Source organism: Mytilus trossulus, chromosome 9, assembly GCF_036588685.1.
Source record: "Mytilus trossulus isolate FHL-02 chromosome 9, PNRI_Mtr1.1.1.hap1, whole genome shotgun sequence".
Classification (NCBI taxonomy): Eukaryota; Metazoa; Mollusca; class Bivalvia; order Mytilida; family Mytilidae; genus Mytilus; species Mytilus trossulus.
Genome location: NC_086381.1, coordinates 72,082,149 through 72,096,031, shown reverse-complemented (window position 1 = coordinate 72,096,031; position 13,883 = coordinate 72,082,149). Strand labels below are relative to the sequence as shown.

Here is a 13,883-nt window from a genome sequence, read left to right as displayed (position 1 = left end):
ATATGTCACAAACTTAATGTTTAAAGTTTATATGGCAATAAATATTTGAATTTATATTAAATTGATATTGCCAATAATTAACAAGTTTCGGGTCGAATCCGATACCGATACCAATAGTATATTCACCTTTTACCTATTATCTTATCTCTACGTTCCGCATCTGACAGGCGTACCATAGGCGGATCCAAAAAGGGGGGGGGGGTGTCCGGGGGGTTGGAAGCCCCTTTTTTTGCTCGATCAATGCAATTGAATAGGGACATATAGTTGGAACCCCCCTTTGTCCTGGGTTGGGACCCCCCTTTTAAAATGGCTGGATCCATCCCTGCGCACCACTTGACCAAACGGTGTATTTCGGATTTTGCTATATATACACGGGTCATAATCACAGGGTTGACACTACTAAAGTCAAATTGTTCTCTATTGTAGTATTTTAATCAGTAAGACTTTCTAAAATGACAATACGAATACTAAAAATCTGGACTTAAAATAAGGCACAATAAAATAATAGCGGGCATGACGTAAAACACGTTACAGCGAATCAAAGATATAACTTATATAGGACAATGCTGTTGATTAAAAAAGTACTACATTAATATTACCAATGATTGATAAGTTCCAGGTCGACAGTTTCAAACAGAAAGATTTTGAAAGCAGAGAAAACTTATCATTCATCTCATATGTTTACAAGCTTTGTATGATGTGAAGAGGTATATAGTCACGCTTTAGGCCCAATTTAATTTCACTTTCAAGTTCTATACATATGAATCTTATTGCAGAGAAATAAAGAAAATCGCAGTTTAACGCTTCCCAAATTTGAAAATTTGATAAAGATGATTGTTTCATCCTCTTGTGATACCAAAATCTTCACAACTTAAGAACCTTATCCAAACGAACAACCCCAGTCATCGGATTTTTTTTAATACTTTGTGGTCTTGTTGAAAGTGTCTGACTATCAAGAAAATTCTATCTGAGGAAATATATACAGATGATCCACCATAAATAGCGTACCCCGAATCGAAAACGTTGAAAACGTAGGAAAATCGTCCAGTGTAACAAACTTGCAAGACATTTCATTTCGCAAACGAAGTCCTTTTGACTACGCAAATTATCAAAAAGTATGTAGCTGTTTTGTAAAGTTAAAGTACAATTACGGATAAGCACTATTTAACATGCAATTAATCTAAATTTTCAATAAATAACGTCGCAAATAACAATTTATTTGTAAAAAAACGTCGAAATCCAACATTGGACATCTTGCAAAACATTTGCCAGAAGCCGTTGCATTTTTTTATGTAGTGTGAGTGCTTCAAAAATTCGATTTTGATATGGTGTATGTATGTTCTTTTGTGAGCATAATTTACACAAACGAAATATCATATAATCTTATATTTTAAAACCTAGAAATTTTGATAACTTAACATTTTCCTAAATCTGACCATAATGAACACAATTTGTTTTTTGCCAAAAAGTAGCGTTGGGCGTTACAGGAACGCATATTCAGGAATATTGTCATACTTTATATATAAAGCATATCCTTCATTCGAATTTTCGAGGATATAACACTATTTTGAAGAACACAAACACCCCTGCTAAAGTGATTATGCGTATAGTCCGTTACGTCTGACGCGCATCTTTTTAACGTTTTGTCAATATGTTGTCCTTATTTAAGACTATAGTGAAATGTGATAAAATAATTTGTACTTTTTTCGGAATAGTACTTACCTGTCTAGTCTATGGATATAAGTTTTATATAACTTAACTGATATGATTTTATAAAAAAAAGCTGTTTATTAGTGTGGACTGGTTGATTACATGGTATTGACGCAATAACGTGCGTAACGTCCTTGTATAAACAGTTTTGATAAGAAAATAACACTCTTTAAACATTAGACCAATCTTTCGTCGACCAATGGGCAATTATTTAACTTGGTACCAATTGCATGATATATAGATTTTTTTTTTAAATCCGATTATTGCCTTGCATCGTTTCTTTTGTTGACTTAGTATATACCATGGAATTGTTATATAAAAAGTAAAATCACAAAAATACTGAACTCCAAGGAAAATTCAAAAATCAAATTGCAAAATCAAAAGTTTAAACACATCAAACGAATGGATAACAACTGTCATATTCCTGACTTGGTACAGGCATTTTCTTATGTAGAAAATGGTGGATTGAACCTGGTTTTATAGCTAGCTAAACCTTTCACTTGTATGATAGTCGCATCAAATTCCATTGTATTGTCACCGATGCGTGAACAAAACAAACAGACACAATAGGTAAAAATGTCAAAAATAGGGGTACAGCAGTCAACATTGTGTAATCATCTTAATCACTATAAAAACAACAAATGTAACGAAGAAGCACAAAAATACTTACATAAAATATTCATTTTACTAACAATGTTATATATACGGATAATACAAACATAATGAAAAGTCAAAATATATAAGGAACGTAAGAGATCTCAAATTGCACCTATTTTGAAGTGTTTTTTTCACATATAACGGTTTCTTTATGATCTAGACAAAAGTCTGTGTTTAATTTGTCGATGTATCATTATTTACTATATGGTTCCACCAAATTGATTTTGAATCCAAACTGAATCAAATGATTTTTATAGTGTCACTATACAAATCCTTGCTGAATCAAGGAAAAATTAGGTTAAACAGATTTCCGAACTATGATTCTGTAATGAGAAGGGCCAATTTTGCATCCATGCTAAAATTCACATCCTTAAAAGTCGAAAAACAGATCTTTTGTTTTATTTCTTCAAACACTCAGAACAATTTGACATATAAAATCCATGCTTTCTATATGAAAATATACATGTATTAACATATTTCATTTTCAAACATGACTTTTGGTTGACATCGCATGCCGACTTTTTTTGTACATTTAACTTTTCCCAGTGAACACTGTGTATAGTTTAATAATTTAATTTTTGATGTATAATGCCTCTTCTGTGTTTTGTCTATCAGCTCATAGACATATATGTAGGACTCTAAAGTGCGATGGTACTCTAAAGTGCGATGGTCACGCTAAAGTATACGAGGGTCTACGCTGAAGTACGATGGTGTATCACGACTCGACGCTAAAGTGCGATGGTTGTTTTGTTTACGAACGTACGATTGTATATCACGCTTAAGTGCAATGAACCAATGTAGTAAGGTTCGAGGGATTAGAGCTAATTTCCTAATGCTTGTAGAGTAAGACTTTAGTTAGCTTGCTTGCATATATGCAATATTCGCATAGTTTTCTTCTTCGTAATGAGTACAACTAGATATAGGTAGATGTTTTATGAGTGCCAATGAGACAACTTTTCATCCAACTGCATTAATAATTTATAAAAGTAAACGATTATAAGTCAAGATACGACCTTCAACACAAAGGCATCACTACATGTTATATCTATCTACACTGTACAAAATAATGTTTTAGCGGACAATTTATGATTTACGCATGAATCGACTAAATAACGAAGGAAAATGGTCGATACTTCAGCCAACAAAGCACGGTTAGGTTTAACTTAAGAAAGTCATGGACATTTCGTTTAAAGTTATTTAAAATCAAATACATTTTTTTGTATTTTTAACTTTTATCTTTCGGCTTGTTCATTTTTCGTTTGTATAAACGACTGTTCACGTCATAATTCATTGTACGTTTATTACGTCTATACTTTCGCGGACAATCGCACTTTAGCGTGTGTAGGCATCGCACTTTAGTGCAGACCATCGCACTTTAGCGTGACCATCGCACTTTAGCGTCCCCATCGCACTTTAGAGTCCTACATATGTATATAATGACTGTAATATTTTTTCTGTAGCGGGTCATTTCAAAGTGTGTACCACATTTATTATGTATTTCGAATAGACAGAAAAAAATATAACACTCATTTCTTATAATTTAATTCTTTATTCTATTTTAAGCAGGAATAAATCAAGAAAAACACGTTGATATAATTTATATGAGCTGATAGACAAAACACTGTCACGAGCCATGCAATCAGATTCAGTGGCGTAGCTTGCCTTCTGTTTATACCGCGAGGCAGGGGTCGGGGGCGCAGCCCCCCCTGAAGCTATCGAGGTTTTTACAATTTGAACAAGAAAAAATCATTAAAAATAGTTGCTGTTCAATATTATTTCATCATAATAATGTTTTAATTATATGCCTTATACTATATATACTCAAAGCTATAAAAATAACAAAATACGTGAAGGTATCACATTAGACAACCAATGAAAAGTCAGTTTCCTAACTTGCTAGCAGTTACAGAAAGCAAGAACATATATATTGACATACTGTTCCCAGCAGAAAGCCAGCGCGAATGCCTACTGGCTCTCAACATGTTTCAAAGCCGTACTAGCCCCCATTACAAAAAGTTTTATAAAGGAATAGTACTGTGTCCAGCTGTGTCCGCTTGTATCCCCTTATTTCATAAAGTTTTATATAGAAATTGCGTTGTGTCCGCCTGTGTCCCCTCATTTCTAGAAGTTTTATATTGAAATAGTACTGTGTCCAGCTGTAGCTAGCAGATTTTATAAGTTTTATATAGAAATTGCGTTGTGTCCACTTGTGTCCGCCTGTAGCCCCCATATCACGAAGTTTTATATACCGGGAATAGCACTGTGTCCAGCTGTGTCAACCTGTATCCAGCAGATTTTATAAGTTTTATATAGAAATAACGTTGTGTCCACTTGTGTCCGCCTGTAGCCCCGCATATATAGAAAATTTATATAGGAATAGCACTGTGTCCAGCTGTAGCCAGCAGATTTTATAAGTTTTATATAGAAATAACGTTGTGTCCACTTGTGTCCGCCTGTAGCCCCGCATTTTAAGAAAATTTATATAGGAATAGCACTGTGTCCAGCTGTTTATATAGTTACATACATACTAGATATGTACTATTTTCGGTGCAAAATATAGTTAGAATGCATTTTGTGTCCGCGGATACATGGGCACGTTTTTTTTAGTGAAAAACTTGGTTTAAATTTAACACTTTGTAAAAAACTCAGTAAAAATAAATTCAAACTGATTTTTTAACATATTGGAGTCACCAAACAGACTTAATAAAAAAATATGATCACAGTTAATTGAGCAACGTACTACTTTAAATTTAAACATAATTTCACTTTTGAAGATTACTTCAATATCAAGAACAGAGATAAGAGAGTTATACTAACCAGATTTAGGATTAGCAATCATTGTCTCCGCATCGAGAGAGGCCGTTACGAACGAAAAATTGATGAACATGGAAAAAATATTACACTGTTAAGATCAGAGATGTTCAATGAACTCGGTTGAAGACGAAGAACATTTTTTATTTAAATATACCCTTTTTAATAAGGAAAGAAAAACCTTTCTGGATGTGAATTGCTATCCTCATTTTACAGATTGAGAAACTAAATATTTGCTTAACTGAAACTTATATAACTTATTAATAGTCTTCACCAGTTCATTGTCACATTATACTTGAATTGTTCTTTTCTGGTTATTAAGAGTTATCCTTCGTTCCATATATACAATGTAGGCAACTGGACTCTCCTCATAAAAAACAACAACATTTGTATCTGTATTTTTATCTGTATTTTTGCATGAACCCCCTGAGGCTGGGGCGTTTGGAGTTAATATAAAAAAAAAGATGTCAAGGGTATGATTTTTGAATTTGTTTTACATTTCTTATCGGGGCCTTTTATATCTGACTACGCGGTATGGGCTTTGCTCATTGTTGAAGACCGTACGGTTACCTATAGTTGTTAATGTTTGTGTCATTTCAGTTTGGTCTTTTGTGGATAGTTGTCTCATTGGCAATCATACCGCATCTTCTTTTTTTATAATGTATGTATGTACTCGAGATTCCGCCAATTTAGACGCACACCTTGATTGACTGCAAGGGTACAGCGATTCCATGTACACTCCCTAAGGATTACTGGTAATGTTTCCTTCACAATATTATCCCACCACCAGAACAATTCCCACCCAACACCGCCCAAGGGAGCGCAAATGACACCTGGAAATGAGACAACTATCCACAAAAGACAAAATGACAAAGACATTAACAACTATATATAGGTCACCGTACGGCCTTCAACAATGAGCAAAGCCATACCGCATAATCAGCTGTAAAAGACCCCGATAAGACAATGTAAAACAATTCAAACGAGAAAACTAACGGCCTTATTTATGTAAAAAAATGAACGAAAAAACAAATATGTAACAAATAAACAAACGCCGCAACCACTGAATTACAGGCTCATGACTTGGGACAGGCACATACATGAATAATGTGGCGGGGTTAACAGGGGCGGATCAAGTCATTTTAAAAAAGGGGGTTCCCAACCCAGGATAAAGGGGGGGGGGGGTTTCCAACTATATGTCCCTACTCAAATGCATTGTTCCAACCCCCGGAAACCCCCTCTGGATCCGCCACTGGGCTAAACATGTTAGCGGGTTTGCAACCCTCCCCTAACCTGGGACAGTGGTATAACAGTACAACATAAGAACGCCGGACTATAAAAATCAGTTGAAAAAGGCTTAACTCATCAGATGGACAAAAATAAAAGTTAAACATGTTTTCGTAGGTGTTTAATATTAATGCGGTACATTTTGTCATGAGAGTATAAACTAATAGTCTGTATACGATTATTGTGTTTCATAGAATGTGGAATGTTTATTCAGTCCTACCAATAAGACAAAAAAATAGCTACTTGCTAATCATTTGTTTTGTGCATGCCGTAAAACCCTGTTCCACATTATAAATGGGTTTGGATCCAACTAATACATTCAATTTGCTGCTTATACATGTATAGTTAATAAACCTGTCCTAAATCAGGAACCTGTTTTTTTTTTTTTGCTTATTATCATGTCTGATTTTCGTTGTTTAATACAAAACCCTCAGGGGTTCACGCATTAAAAGTTGAAGACATTTATTTTATATTAACAATACATACCTTTATTACATACATTTTTTTTTTTTATTTTTATTAATTTTACACTGACAGTTTCTACAAATCCAGCAAGTGGTTTTTAAAGCATGTTTAAGTGAAACACTTTTTTGATGAACGAAATTACATCCTCCATGGATATATGTTAATACAGAAGTTCCAAGTATTTGAGTTACAGTAAGCAAACTTTACTTTAGTTTAGATGTATCATTTTTTTTTTTATCTCCGTGCGTTTGTATAGCTGCATTTATGAAAAATGCGTCTTGATATTGTTTCAGTTTCGTTTAAAACGCATCCCAAGTTTTAAATTGTTCACCCTAGATAAAATTGATAATAGGAATCTCTTAATCCTTTGTTCAAACAAGGATTTGTATAGTTAGACTATACACATCCTTGGTTCAAAGTATAATGACAGTAATAAGAGTAGGTGTGCAGTTATAATATTTTTATTATTGTTACATTTCCATGTAACCGTAGCCAGTGCCTAAACGGCATAAAGTAAAGAGTGCACGGGAAATGACAAAGTTCACGAAGTCTAGTCTGCTTAATCATTTTACAAACAAAAAAATCCGAGCAAAAAGGGGGAGGCGTACGCCCTTTACGCCCATCTGAATCCGCCACTGTTCAAACTTATAAAAAGTGCATGATGCCGTACCCCATACTGACCCCCACTCCACTCTGGAAGTGCTACTCACATAGAGTTATCTCCCATTAGTTCATCAAATGGCACTTTGGATATATGGCAGACAAAAACAGAGCCGACACAACACCAACAGAACTTTGGATAAACAAGGCACGAAAAGAAATTTATACAGAGAGAGCTTGCTAGTACTGGCTGATTTTAGTATTTGCAGTTGACGTATGTTTAATACTACTTAGTGCTATAAAAGAACACAAAATGAATAGAAACACAATTTCTGAGTGAGCTCAATTAGTATAACTTGCCAAGTTAAATTGTTTTAATATAAGCAGCTGCAGTGTTTTTAAGATATATGTACTAAAAACCTATTCTTAAAACTATCATAATAACCATAATTAATAGTTATCCCACAAGGATGTGGTGTGTCAGTGTAAGATCACCCCTTGCCAGAGGGTGACCTAACATTGACACACCAATTCCGAATGGGATAACTATTTTACATGCCAGCTCATTCAGATAAGACGAAAAAAACATTTACAATTCATAAAATCTTGTTTAGAACGGCACACAACCATTAAAATATACTTTATATATTACTATATGATGTATACCCTTTATAACCCCTGAACAAGATGAGTAGCAATATCAAACAATGTCAACTTGACCCACTTGCCCATCAGCTCATACTATATTGCCACTTTACAAAAAAAAAATCGCCCCATTATTGTTTACTGACTCGCCTCACTTTTGAAAAAGTGTAAAATCAAATTGAAATCAAATCAAATCAGTCTGACAACTCACTTCTTAATGAAAAAAGTTTTAAACCCCTACTAATAAAGGTCTGCCGACTCGACCCACTTTACTAAAAAAAATATTGCTTCCTTTAAAGTATGTTAAATAACTGTTAGTTCATATCCAGTCGTCCTGGTACCATGTAGTGGTATGTGTCGTGGCTTGATATGCCAAAGGTCTTACATGAGCTGGAATCCCAGCATATAGTCCATAATACACTGGATTTTTTCTACGTCAATTTTGATAGACGGTCTCTGTCATGTCTGTATAATTATAAAATTAAGTTTGATAGTGGATTTGACATTCCCGCCAAATTGTTACAGAACAAAGGAAAGCATGCATAATAAAGAAATTCAAACTGGGGTGATCCGGCTCAGATCACCCCTGTTAGAACAAAGGAGCTGGGATGTAATCTTTTGGTATTACATAACACTTGTATGCAATATTTCTGCAGATACAGATAGATTTTTTTTAGAATCAGATTGCCCCATATTACATGAAACTTGCAAAACTTCCAGTGAATAAACTTATAGGCAGACTAGCTGAGTTAAACGATTATTAATTCTTTTAATAACAATATTCTATTAAAATAGTATATCTGATGAGTTAATATTTTTAATTCTAAGTTGCTTAGTGAGTAGTTTCAAGTCATGCACTAGTGATTATCTTCATGGACCAATGAGTTAGGTTAATGTTGTAACCGTTTAGGTTTTACAAGTTAACTCTCTTCTTTATAATGATTGGTTCATTAAGTCACATGGTTTTTTTTGGAGGGAAATTCTATTGTCTTGGTTATAATTTGCTTATATCTTGAACTGAGGGGTGCTGATATAGTTTGTACTCATATTTAATGGACATCTTTGATTTTATAAAAAAAAAAGTAAGTTTTCTATAACATGTTAAACATTTGTAATATCTCTTATTTCAACATATAACTGATATGATTTTATTGCATAAATGGTCAAAATGAAAGATTCTAGATATTTTATTAAGGTTCAACATGTCAGGAATAACAATCAATATGCCAAGTTTTGTGAATCAATTACATCGATTGTTGAGAAATGTGTGAAGGTATGTTCCAATATTTCTGGTATCCTGAGGTCCATTCACCCTGAGTTCGTTTGCCCATAGAGTCCATTCGCCTTGGTTTTGTTCAACATTTCTTTTCTTTTTTTTTTTTTGGGGGGGGGGGGGGGGGAATAAAACTGTATATATCATAATCAGTAAAAATTATTAGCACAATAAAAACAATCATTCTGTTAGACAAATTACATAATTTATCTCAGTTAAGTGAATAAACAAATTTAACTTTTAGCAGCAACAGTTATTATGTTTTTATTGCAGATATTGAACCAGACTAAGATTGTTCATGATGTAGTACCACAAGGGTTCCAGAGTTTTGTTTATACAGGACATTTGTACCTCATACAAGGTAGGTTTTGCATTCTGTTTATTGTCTCGACTTAAAAATTATATAAATCAATAGTACTGACGCTATGTTTCTTTTAATTCATATATTGATGGTCAATATGAAAATGTTATGACGCCACACATAACAACTACAATGCTTCAGTGGTTACCTATATAATCAACTAGATATTTCCCACAACACGGGGATTTTCAAAATTAAATAAGATATCGCATTAATATACAACATATATTTTGAATTGATAGGATATCTTAAAAATTGAACGATATGAAAATGTCTTCCAATGCACAGGACAGGGATTTAACCTGTCTTCACAGAGCTCCAGATAAGAATTCATAAATTGGGGTTTTTACCCACCATTTTCTTATATAATTGGGTGATAAAGTTTTTTAATTGCATTATCAATTCCAATTCACCCCTCAGGTTAATATCAAATTGGGTTTTTCACCACCAAGCTCCTTAATGTATTGGGTTTTTTCTTCGACACAATATTGAATATTTAGGCAATATCAACCCCAATTTTTTCCCATCTTAAATTAATATGTTTCTGTCTTTCTTTAGCTCTTTTATTTAGTTTAGGATTATGGTTAGGGTTATTTGCTAGCTGTTTTATTTGGTTTATTCACTGAGGAGCAATTGTAGGTTTAATTTGTGTCCCGTTTCAAACCTTTTGCCAGTTTTGTATTTTCTCACAAAAAAGGATATGTGTATTCACAGGCACTCGTCTTATACCTTTATATAATAAATGCTGAGACCAGTGCCTGATCAGTGGCTGTGTGCATGGTGTGTGTATTCATTAATTAACCGTTAAATGAATAAAAAATAGTATATAAACTCGAATTATACTTGAATGATTTTCTTTTATTCAATTTACATAAATCTGGAATTAGTTGTCTTTTATTAGAACTTTTGATTTCTGATGCTTTATCATTTCATAATTCATTGGGCCTTTCACTTTTTCCAACTGAATTCGTTTTTGATGAAACCCCGTGTTTATTAACAATGTTTTCTTTATGGTACGCACACACGCCCGTGCGTTCGATTTACGCTTCCTAAAGACACTGGCTGAGTCTTGTAATCATTATAACTTTCCCTCAGTTTTCCAAAATAAGCCGAAAACATGCTTCTATTCAATATTTTAACCGGACATTCACTTTCGTTTTAATTCGATGTACAATGTATGTTATGAAAAATGCTGAGCAATGCGAAAAAAATATGACTACATGACATACCCTTATCTGGCACATCACATACCTACTATTCTGATTGCAATGTAATAAACTTTTGTCCAGGCCTGTGACTTTTTACGCAAAAGGTAGACAAAGTGTTCCTACGTTGTGTCATCAGCCTTGTCCACAAATATTCACTCTGTGGTCAAAGCTAATGAAATTTTGACAACTTAAATGTAAAAAAAAATCCTTTTAACAGTAATTTACTTATAACTTTTCTGCCAGTTAACATTATAGACATTAATAACTCTGTGGTTAAAGTTTTTTAAATTTAAATAACTTTCTTAAAATATCCTGGATGTCTACCAAACTTGGACAGAAGCTTGTTTATACTAGTAATCAAATACTAGTATCTAGAAGGAAATTTTTTTGTTTTTCCAAACATTATTTATAAATGGACTTAGTTTTTGTTGAGCCTGGAACCTTATTTGCAGAAAGCTCGACATAGGGATAGTGATCTGGTGGTGGCGGCATTAGCTAACTTTTTTTTTAAAGCTTTATAGTTTAGAAGGTGGGGTCCTGGATGTTTCATACTTTGTACATGTATATAGATGCCTCATGTTACGGAGTTTCCGTCAGTCACATGTCCAATGTCCTTGACCTCATTTTCATGGTCCAGTGACCACTTGAAAAAAAAGTTAAGATTTTTTGTAATGTTGAATTCTCTCTTATAAGTATTAGGATAATTATATTTGGTATGTGCGTACCTTGCAAGGTCCTCATGCATGTTAGTCAGACAGTTTTCACTTGACCTCGACCTCATTTCATGGATCAGTGAACAAGGTTAAATTTTGGTGGTCAAGTCCATACCTTAGATACTATAAGCAACAGGGCTAGTATATTCCGTGTATGGGAGGACTGTAAGGTGTACATGTCAAACTGGCAGGTGTCATCTGACCTTGACCTCATTTTCATGGTTCAGTGGTTATAGTTAAGTTTTTGTGTTTTGGTCTGTTTTTCTCATACTTTATGCAATAGATCTACTATGTTTGTTGTATGGAATGATTGAAAGGTGTACTTTCAACATAATATCAATGATAAATAAAGAAGGCGAGACATTTCAGCATGTGCACTCTTGTGAAACTTTTACATAGTTTACAAGTTAATGTTTGTGTTTAGGTTTGTTTAAAGGGAACGACTTATAATGTCAGAGACAATGGTAATTGGTATGCAGTTGTATTAGCAGTGGCACATCTCTTTCCATTGAGATTGTTTAGCCATGTACCTTCAGTCATTGTTTATCGACTTTCAATATTTGCATAACTTACATGTTTAAGTATTGCTATTTTAATTTCAACATTTGCATTATCAAAATTACAAAAGGCGAGACATATCTCTGTGATAACAGTTTATGTTCCTTATTTTGTACTTTTATTAGGGCATTAGTTTTCTTGTTTGAATTATTTTACAATGGACATTTTGGAGCTTTTTATAGCTGACCATGTGGTATGAGCTTTGCTTATTGTTGAAGGCCATACTGTGACTTATACTACAGTTGTTAAAATTTCTGGTCAGTTGGTCTATTGTTTTCTCATTGGCAATCATAACCACATCTTTTTATAAAAATTTAACAATTCAAAATTAATCAAACTAAATTTGTCATATGAATGGCTGATTAAACCATCCAAATAATGTTGGGTCAAATTGTGCTTTGTTGACTCTCACTGCATAAAATTTTTATTGACACAATGTTGCAGATGAAATCACTATCAATCCAAATCACAATTTATTAATGTAAACCATTATAGGTCAAGAATACTTTAGGAATAATAAATGTTATTTTTACTTTTCAGTATGTTGAGAGAAGTTCAGAACAAGCTATTATGTTTGAAGAGGAGTTGTCAGCACGTCATCATTGAATAAAGTCAGTTGTATTAGAAGTGAAGCCTAAACAGAAATGAGACAATTATTGAATAATTCAAAGACTACATGTATGTTATCTGGACTAACATTTGTATGACCCAAATGTGGTATTTTTCATATGAAGACTTACAAGGCAGGCTGTGGCAACATGTGTATGCATTTAACATGTTTAAAGACTTGAAGAACTTGTACTGCCTTCTTCAGATTTCAGTAGATTTTGTTTAAGACAGTAAATTCTGAGTATGAATTGAAGAATTTTTGCTCATTTAAATGAATTATGAAAATGTTATACATCTTAAATATACAAAAACAACATACCTGTAAATTATTTTTTCTTTAAACTTATTACAAAATAAATTCTTATATACTAATTCTTGAAATTAACAAGTATATTTTTAGTCTGAACGTACAACTCAATGCACTGGTTATTCACACAGAAAACTACATTTATCTCTCAGTCATATTAAAAAAATGATATATGGTAGAATTGCCAATGAGACAACTATCCTTAAAATAAATGCCAATGATCAAAGATAATGTATACATATATACATGTAGTGTATCATGGCTTCAAAGCAAAAGAGAGATTACTATATAAACATATTTTATATAAGATATCTTATATACTTTATAAGATATCTTATAAATTACATAAGATATCTTATAATATATATATATAGATATCTTATACAATTAATAAGATATCTATGATATCTTCTATATTATAAAAGATATCCTCTACAATTGATATCTTATAAAGAAAAGCATTTGAGATATTATAGATATCTCGTTAACTTTATTAGATATCTCTTTAACTTCATAAGATATCTCATTAACTTTATAAGATATTTTATATAGTTATAAGTTATCTCAAATACTTAAAAAGATATCTTATATAGTTCATTAGATATCTTACATAATTCATTAGATATCTTATATAGTTCATGTGATATCATATATAGTTTATGAGATACCTCATATAGAT

The 13,883-nt window shown here is 32.9% G+C and overlaps 1 long non-coding RNA gene across 1 annotated transcript; it reads left to right on the top strand.

The window, feature by feature from the left end:
• The first annotated feature begins 7,399 nt into the window (after positions 1-7,399).
• LOC134683350 (uncharacterized) lies at positions 7,400-13,213 on the top strand. Its single transcript, XR_010101004.1, has 3 exons — positions 7,400-7,804; positions 9,722-9,809; positions 12,829-13,213. It is a non-coding gene; the product is annotated as an uncharacterized LOC134683350 (long non-coding RNA).
• The last annotated feature ends 670 nt before the right edge of the window (positions 13,214-13,883 follow it).